Consider the following 10,642-nt stretch of genomic DNA (forward strand, 5'->3'; position numbering starts at 1 on the left):
ATTTAAGGTTTTTCCTAAGGTGAAATACTAATGTTCTAATATAAACCAAAGTTTAATCTATATGGTAAAATGACATGGTAAAATAACAAGGATTTCTTAGAAACACTAATTTACTCTTAACTATGTGTCTATTAAGTTTTATTCCTTAGAACAATTAGTCTTAAAAATAGGGGTTTATACAATTATGGTTAAGCAACTGTTAGAGTATTGTACTATGTTATAGAGTCTAAATTTTTCTTTAAAAACTAAATTTGGTAAGAACCAATTTCTCACTAAATTTGAAATAACTCTAACCACAGGTATACCTTATAACCCACAAAAATACTCTTTAAAAACAAAAAGGGGGAATAGGGGAGACCTTCAGGTCCCCTAAAGATAAACTTTCTCTTTGCCTCTTTATTTTAAAAAAATTTAACTCTGGATAATGAGGGTCGCTCTGCCGCTGAGAGACATGGCAATCATAAACAACATGATACAGTGACGGTAAAATGGAAGGATGTTCTTACAGGACAATGGAACGGCCCGGACCCGGTGCTTTACTGGAGCCGTGGCTCAGTTTGTGTGTTTCCATAGGACAAAACATCGCCCATCTGGGTTCCTGAGTGACTAACTCGACCAGTGCTAATGCTACCAACAAGTAACTCAGACCAACATACTTCTGATGACCATGATGCTCGTAGCCCCCCTTGAACTAACTTACAACCTCTTTTTAGTCTCTTAGGATGTTATCTCTCTCAATGTTGGAATGTTTCTAGGTTCCCGCTGGCAGTCTTAATGTGTGTTCCTACCTTCCTACCAGTCCCAGTCTCTGTTACAGATGCAGAATTGCCAGTGTTGGCATCACAGTGACCGTGGTCGCCACGGTAGCAGTCTCTGCAGTGGCAGCCGAAACCGCAGCAGCAGCATTGACACAGCATTGATGCAACAACAATCACTTGGCCGAAAATACAGCTGCAGCCTTACAGACTAAAGAGACCCTAAACCAACATCTAACAGCAGGCATACTCCTTGTAAATCAAAGAGTGGACATACTACAAGAACAAGTGGATATCTTGCAAGAACTTTTGGGACTGGGATGTGTTTACCCTTTAAGAGCAGTGTGTGTCACCCCTATTGCTTATAATAACCTTAGCTCTGTGGTAATGTTATCTAAAAATCTCTGCCTACCTTACTGGTAATTGGTCATCTACGTTTGATAATTTAACCAGTCAGCTATGAGCTGAAATACTCAGAGTCAATGCCACCAGGCTTCAAGTTGCATCGGTATCTAAAGCCCTGGGATTAACAAAACAGTGGGCTGGAACAGTAGCTGTTCTGATTATTATCTGCTTAGGGATAGCCTATGTTATACGCAGCCAAGTCAGAGCTCGCCAAGATGCCCGATGTCATCAACGGGCTATAGTATAGACTTTGACAGCCATTGAGACAGGCACATCCCCCCAAGTATGGCTAAGCATGCTGGACCAGTAGTCAAAGATGGGTAAGATCCATGGAAATGCATACCAACCTAAGACGGGTTCACGCTGGAGGTCAGATTCCAAATGACGGTTAAGGAGGTATTTGCCATGGACAACATAAGACAGGCATGGTCCCAATTCAATCTTTTCTTTATTTAAAGAATAGGGGGAGATGTCAGGGGTGGGCTCTGAGGGCACCAGTCCGCACCATGGCCTGAGCTCTAGAGGAACATGGCAGCTTGCCACATAGCTGCACTCGTAAACAGTTTAGGAAGTAACTCTGATTGGCTGTTGTACGGATGCGTCCTGTACTCTGCCTGGAGACTGTTCTTTGATAGCTGACTTTCCTGGTAGTCTACTCTCTATAGGCGATGTTGGTCATCAATATAGTCTAGACTTGTGGTATAAACCCTTTTTTTGGTTCTGTGATCAAGAAGAACGTACGTGTTGTGATTGCCCACCGCCTGACTCAGCACAGAAGCCTTCCCTATAAATTACAAATACTGAACCTTAACCTGAGCTTGACACTCACCCTAACTTAAGCCTAAACCTCAGCCCACCTTATATACCAGGGAATGCTCTGTGACACTGACACTGACCATGAACCTGAACCTGACCCTAAATACTGACCCTAAGCCTAATAAATAGTGCATTTCCTCATTTATCAGGTTGTTCTCCCTACTCATCTCACATATCTCTGAATACTTATCTCAAATGGCCCTTGAAACACAATTTAGTGAGCCCTTTCTACACTTCACAGAGCACCTTCCTGATTCACCTTTGTGAACTCTCTCAAGTCATCTCAGTGGGCACTCCCACATATGTAAAGGAGCTGTCTGACACACATAATATTACCCTGCCTACACAGCTCAGAGGCTACTCCCTACAAACCTCAGAGAACCCTCTGTACACATATCTTAGTTTCTTGCTGACACGTCAAAGAATACCCTCACTACACATCTGAAGAACTTTCCCTACACATCTCAAAGAGACATCTTTACAGACCTTAGTGAGTACTCACTATGGTTTCTTGGAAGCCTTCCCTAATCACCTCAAAGTACTCACCTCAAGGAACCCTCATAACACAACAGAGAGCCATTACACCAATTCAGAGAGCCATTTAAACACACAGTAGAGGCCTTCCCATTACAATGCAAATACTGATTTGGATCCTAACACCAACAATGAAATGAACCTTAACCCTGTAACTCAACACTGAACCCCTAATTCTAACATTAACTCTAAATATAACCTTAATCCAAGATCTCCCCTCAAAAACTAACCTTCAACCTCCCTTCTCAGCTCAGAATCATCTCCATACAAAAATCACAGAAGTTTCCCTATGCATCTGAGTGCCCTCCTGACACATTGAATAATGTCCTCACTATATGTCTCAAGAAAGTCCCTACACAAATGAAATAGACATATCCCTATACAAATAAGTGATTACATACAACACTCCTTTTCAAGTCCTTCTAAACACTTGAGTGAACCTTTCTATTAATCTCATAAAATCCTCACCACACTCTTCAGAAATCCCTTTTGACTGGCCTTCCATATACACCAAAATACCCCTACTTCCTTAATTGAGCACTCACACTCATGTCAATTAGCCCTCCTACAAACCTCACAGGGCCCTCATAAACCCTTCAGAGACCCCTTCCACAATACCTCATAGAGCCCTCCTTACACAATGAAAAGAATCCACTTTCACAACTCAGAGAAATTTCCTACAGATTTCCTCAAACATACCTCCCTATATATCTAAGAATTTCCTCCCTACTCATATTAAGGACCTTTCCTACACAATTCCATATCCCATCTATATCCCATGCTCAATGAAGTGTGGAGGGTGGACATACACCCTCCACACTTCATTGAGCAAACCTAAAACCACTCATAAAGCCCTCCTTCTACACCCCAGAGTATAATCCCTAAAAATGCCAGAGAAATGTTAATTCAAACCTCAGAAAACTTGTGCTACACTTCTCAGCAAATCCTACCCTCACATCGCAGACAGACCTCAATATTCACCAAAAACTCTCACCACTCACCTCTAAGTGCCCTAACTACACACCTGAGAGATTCTGGCTACTATTCTATAAGAAATTTTTCACATCAGGGTGTTCTCCTTGCTTATATCAGATGGATCTCTGTATTTACTTCACAGGGCCCTCAATGCACAACTGAGATAGCATTCCTGCATGGGCAAAAGTCATTTTACACACCTCATAGATAGCTTCTGCACAAGTAATGGAGACTTCTCTACATACCTCAGAGAGCCCACACAACAAAACTAAGAGAGCCTTTCCTTCCTACACACCTTAGTGTTACCTTCCTCCACATCTTAGAAAGTCATTCACACTTATATCAAGCACTCTTGCTACACAACAGAGGGCCACCCATTCACACCACAGAAACCTATACTACACACATCATTTATCAATCCCTACAGAACTCGGAGAGCAGTTACCAAATACTAAACCCTGCCTCACTACACTACTTTTACAATTCAGAGGACTCAATTACACACGCGTAGAGCCCTCCTTTCAAACCTCAGTTTGTCCTCCTTATTCATGTCAGAATTCTCCACCTACTCACCTTAGAAATACCTATCTGCACCACTTAGAGAGTACATACCTCTCACCAAAGAGTACACTCCCTAAACACCCCATTCAACTGTCCTCTCTACAAATCTCAGAGAGGTTTCCATAGAAACTTCAGAATGCCATTTCATCAAACCTCAAACTCCAAAAAATGCTACTTGTGCATTTCAGGTACACTGCAATACTCCCCAAAAAAACCTCTCTATTCACTGCCTAAGGCCAAAACTACAGAACTCAGATACTACATTGAGTGCCCTCCCAAAACACCTCAGAGATTCCCTATACTATCTTCAAAGGATCCTCCCTTCAAACTTTAGTATGTTCTCCATACTCAAATCAAAGATATCACACTATTCACTTCAGAGGGCCTTCTCTACACAACTGAGAAAGCATTTCTCCTCAGATGTAAAGCCCTCTTACACCCCTCATTGATTCTTCTGCACATCAAATAGGGACCACCCTACATCTGAGAGACATCCCTTAATATATCAGTGTGCCATCCCTATGCATTTCAATGAGTCCTCACTAAACTCCTCAGGTAAACTACACAACAAAGCTCAGAGAGCCCTCCGTACTCATCTCAGTGAATCCTACCTACATACCAAAGAGATACTCCACTCCACACTTCATAATGCCTCCCTTTCTATATGAATTTGTCCTCCATATTCATCTTATACAGCTCTCTCTGCTCACCTCAAATGGTTCTCTGAGCACAACTAACTAGAGTTCTTTCTACTCATTTTAATAAACACTCTGTATAGACCTGTGGTGTGTCCTCTCAACCCCTCACAGTTGGACCACTCACACATATCTAATAGCCCTCTGACATGTCATAGAATTCTCCTACACACCTCATAGTGTATACTACACAGCTCAAAGACCATGCATTACTAACCTCAGGGAGCTCTCCCTACTCACCTTCGAGTATCTTCCATGCACAAAAATGAAAGCACTCTCTAATCACCTCAAGAAATCTCTACAGACCTCAGAGAGACATCCGTACATATCTGAATACAAAATATATTTTTAATACCCCTTCCTATAAATATACTTCTTTGTAAGTCCTCTCTAAATACCTCAAATTACCTATGTACCTCAGAAAGCCTTCAAGTTACACCTCAGAGAATTTTTGGGTCACTACATAGGCCTTCTGTGTACACCACAAACTCTGACCCTGATCCTGAACCTAACCCTAATCCCAAGCCCTCTCTACATAAAATAGATGGCCATTCCTGACCATGATACTGACCATTATCATGACATCGACCCTAAACCATAAACCTAACCACAATCCACACCCTAATCTCATAGATTTCTCCCTTCTACATCAATTTGCCCTCCCTACTCAACTCTCAGAGATATCATTTCTTCTCTCAAAAGGCCCTACAAACACATTTCACTGAACACTTCCTACACATCACAAAGCATCTTCTGCACTACTGTGTGCCCTCCCAACTCACATCAGTGGCACATCCAAACATGTTAAATTGTCCTATGACACATATCATGGAACCCTCGTACACAACTCATAGAGCCCTCTTTACACAGCTCAGAGGCAACATGCTACCAACCTCACAGGGAATTTCCTACACACCTGAGGGTACCCTCATAAACATCAAATGCAGCCCTCCCTACCCACATAAGAGCAGTTCCAAAATACCTCAGAACTATTCCTACACACCTTAGTGAGGCATGTCTAAATAACTCACTGGGTACAAAGTATACTTTCCAAGCACTTCCTATTAACTATTTTTATTGGTAAGCCTTCTTTAAAAACAACAGAGACCCTGTCCACTTTCCTTAGAAAGCTATTAATTCACCTCTCAAAGAGTCCTTTGAACTCATCACTGAATCATTCTTTATACATTGAAAATACTGACCATGACCCTTAATATAACCCTAATCCTAACCATAACCATAAACACAAGCCCTTCCTACATACCACAGAGGGCTGTCCCTGACTCTGATGCTCAGCAAGATATGGATCCTGACAGAAAACTGTAAGGCACACCCTAACACTAACACAAAATTTATAGTTTTTCCGTTTTATATCAGTTTGTCCACCCGACTGATCTCACAGTGCTTTCAATACTCACCTGAAAGGGCCGTCTGTAAACAACTTACTGAAATTTTTCTACCCAGCAAAGAGCACCATTCCTATGCACATCGGTGAACACTTTCAACTCACTTCAAAGGGCCCTACCACACACATCAAGGGCCCCTCCCTACATACCTCAGAGAGACTCCTATGCAATGAAGAGAACCAAAAGAACCTTTCCTCCACACCTTAAACACATCTCCCTACACATCTATGTAATGCCTCTCTACTTAAGTCAAAAGCCCTTCATACACACTTAAAAGTGTGTTACATACATACACCTTAGGAATGCTTCCCCAAGACATTTTTGAGCAACACCTAAACAATAAAGAAAACCCTCTTTATACACCCCACAGAGTACTCCTTAGAGATAAAATTCATACTTTAGAATGCCTTTGCTAAACACCTTAGCAAACACTACCTACACATCTCAGATAGACCTCACTACACACCATAAAGTCCTCCCTAATTACTTCTGACTGCTGTACCTACACAACTCAAAGACCACTTGTGATACTTCTTGGATTGGCCTTCCTAAACAGCATAGATATCCCCTCTAGTATTCTCAAAGAACACTCCTATCATACCTTAGTGTATTCTCCCTATTCATATCACTTGGATCACACTATTAACTTCAAAGGGCCCTTGTACACAAACCAGAGAGCACTCCTACACAGAAAAAAACCATTTATATCCACAGAAATTTATGGTGCACACTTGAGACCTCCATACACATATCAGAGCACCTGAACTACAAACCCCAGGGGGACCTCTGTCCATATTTCAGAGTACCCTACCTACACGCTTTACAGAAACCTCCCTGTACAACTGAAAAAACCCTTCCTGCTCACAACAGGTGTACTTACACCTCACAGGGCCTTCCATACACATTTCAGAAATACTTCCCACACACCTTATTGAGCAATTCCTACACATCTTAGAGAACTGTCACTAAATACCACACACCACTATTCTGTACACCTCACAATATCCTACTTTCAAAATTCAGTGGCCCTGTAACCCATTTCTTAGAGCTCTTCCTTGAAACCTCAGTTAATCCACCCAATTCACTTAAAAGATCTCATCTTATTCACATTAGGGGACACATTCCTACACAACTTGAACGATCTTAATACTTGTCTACAAGCACCATTCCTATACACCCCAATCAAGATTCCTCCCTACAAATCTCAGAGAGACTTCCATACAAACATTAGAACACCCTTTAAATAAGCCTCAAAAATTCTACCTATATATCTACTAGATAACTCTCACTACCCAGCAAAATACCCTCCCTATTCACCTCCAGACACCATAAGTACAAACTTCAGATATTCCATTAAGTGTCTTCCTAAAATGCCTCTGATTCCATCCACTATCCTCAACTAACACTCTCATCACACCTCACTGTTTTCCCCTTACTCATATTAGATATATCTCACTGTTGCCTTGTGAGGACCCTCCCTACACTACTGAGATAACCTTTATAATCAGTCATAACAATTTCCTACATCTCTCATATATCCCTCTGCACAACCTAATAGTGACCTATCTAGACCCCTCTGAAATCCCTCCCTACACATATCAGAGTTCTGTCCCTATGTATTTCAAGGATCCCTAATTTACACCTGAAACTACACTACAAATCTCACAGAACCCTCCCTACTTATATTGGGGAGTCCTACCTCACATTATTTACATCACCCAAACAACAACTCATAGGTCCCTGATTTCTATGTCATTTTTGTCCTCCACACATATCTCACAGAGTTCTCAGTACTCACTTTAATTATTTTTTCCCATTTTTTATTAAAATATTTTTTATTTTTACAGACACATTTTGTTTCATTGTACACCAATTGGGTACAACTTTTCATTTCTATGGTTGTACACATTGTATATTCCTGCCATTCATGTAATCATATATATACATATAGGGAAATACTGATTTTTTCATTCTACTCTTTTTCCAACCCCACCCTCTCGCACACCTTTTTCTTCTACACCATACAAATTTCCTTCATTATTCTCTTACCCCTGCTAACCACAATTATTATATATTGTCCTGCACTTATCAGAGAAAACATTTGGCCTTTGGATTTTTGGGCTTGGCTTATTTCACTTAGCATGATAATTTCCAACTTCATCCATTTACCAGCAAATGCCATAATTTTATTTTTCTTTTTTTTTATTATTGTAAACAAATGGGATACATGTTGTTTCTCTGTCTGTACATGGCGTAAAGGCATACCATTTGTGTAATCATAAATTTACATAGGGTAATGTTGTTTGATTCATTCTGCCATTTTTCCCTTCCCCCCACCCCTCCCACCCCTCCCCTCCCTCTATACAGTCCTTCCTTCCTCCATTCCTGCCCCCCTCCCTAAACCCAACTCCAACTCCAACACTAACCCCTCCCACCCCCCATAGAGTAATATCCATTGTGTATATATGCAACAGTTTCTTTATGCATTCATCAATTGAAGGGCATCTAGGTTGGTTCCACAATCTACCTATTGAGAATTGAGCTGCTATGAACATTGATGTAGCTGCATCACTGTAGTATGCTGATTTTAAGTTCTTTGGGTATAAACCAAGGAGTGTGATAACTGGGTCAAATGGTGGGTTCATTCCAAGCTTTCTGAGAAATCTCCATGCTGCTTTCCAGAGTGATTGTACCAATTTGCAACTCCACTAGCAATGTATAATTATGTCTTTTTCCCCACATCTACACCTACACTTATTATTGCTTGTGTTCTTGATAATAGCCATTCTAATTGGAGTTAGATGAAATCTTAGGGTGGTTTTAATTTGCATTTCTCTAATTATGAGGGATGTTGAGCACTTTTTCATATATTTGTTGATCACCTGTATGTCTTCTTCTGTGATGTGTCTGCTCAATTCCTTAGCCCATTTATTTATTGGATTCTTAGTATTTTGGGTGTAAAATTTTAAAAGTTCTTTATAAACTTTGGAGATGAGTGCTCTGTCTGAAGTGTGTGTGGAAATGATTTTCTCCCACTCTGTAGACTCTCTTTTCACTTTGTTGATTGTTTCCTGTGCTGAGAAAAAAACTTTTTAGTATGAATCTATCCCATTTGTTGATTCTTGCTTTTATTTCTTGTGCTATGGGGGTCTTGTTAAGGATGTCTGGTCCTAAGCCAACATGATGGAGATTCAGGCCTACTTTTTCTTCTATTTGGTTCAGGGTCTCAGGTCTAGTTCCTATATCCTTGATCCATTTTGAGTTGAGTTTTGTACAGGGTGAGAGATAGAGGTTTAGTTTCATTTTACTGCATATGAATTTCTAGTTTTCCCAGCACCGTTTGTTGAAGAAGCTTTTCTTTTCTCCATTGTAAGTTATTGGCACCTTGTCTAGTACGAGGTCACTGTACTTATGTGGGTATGTCTCCAGGTCTTCTGTCCTGTGCCATTGGTCTACCTGTCTATTTTAGTGGCAATACCTTGCCATTTTTGTTACTATTAACCTATAGTAGAGTTTAAGTTTTGGTGTAGTGATACCTCCTGCATCATTCTTCCTGCCCAGGATTGCTTTGGCTATTCTGGGTTTTTGGTTCTTCCAGATGAATTTCATGATTGCTTTTTCTGTTCTATGAGAAATGTCATAGAGATTTTAATTGGAATTGTGTTAAATCTGTACAGTTCCTTTGGAAGTATGGCCATTTTGATAATATTAATTCTGCCTATCCAAGAACATGGGAGATCTTTCCATCTTCTAAAGTCTTCTTCAATTTCTTTCTTCAATGTTTTGTCATTTTTATTGTAGAGATCTTTTACCACTTTGGTTAGATTAAATCCCAAGTATTTTATTTTATTTTGAGGCTATTGCAAAAGGAGTTGTTTTCCTCATTTCCCTATCAAGTGTTTCATCAATTATATATATAAATGCTTTTAAAATTTATCTGCCTTAAGGAAAAATTCTCACCCACTAGTGCAGCAACTTATAGTCTATGCATTTGGATTGTCTTTCCTTTGGTGGCACATACTCGAATACTGAATGCTAACTTTAACACATGTAAGAACAAAGCAAATAAGTAAGTGCCTAAGGAAAATATGGGACTGGGGGGCTACTCAGGGGTACAGCACTTGCTTAGGATATGTGAGGCACTGGATTCCATTCTCAACTCCACATATAAATAAGTGAAAACAACAATTCCATCAACACATAAAAATTTTAAAAAATAAGTAAATATAAAATAAAACAAATTAAAAATAATTCCATCACAATGTCAATGAAATATCACAGCACTTTATTTTTTGTTTTCCAACATTAATATACATTTCATTTTATGCATAAAAACTGATAAATTCATGACTTTCAGGAAATATACAAATAATTTAAATAACTTTTTAGCTCCTTGTTTGAAGTCATCGAGTAGTAAATATGTTGCACATTATACATTTTATGTGGCTCCATTTTTTAAGTAGTAAAACTGCTTAAGTTTAAATCCAATTTTGAT

The sequence above is a fragment of the Sciurus carolinensis genome, unplaced genomic scaffold, assembly GCF_902686445.1.
Source record: "Sciurus carolinensis unplaced genomic scaffold, mSciCar1.2, whole genome shotgun sequence".
Taxonomy (NCBI): Eukaryota; Metazoa; Chordata; class Mammalia; order Rodentia; family Sciuridae; genus Sciurus; species Sciurus carolinensis.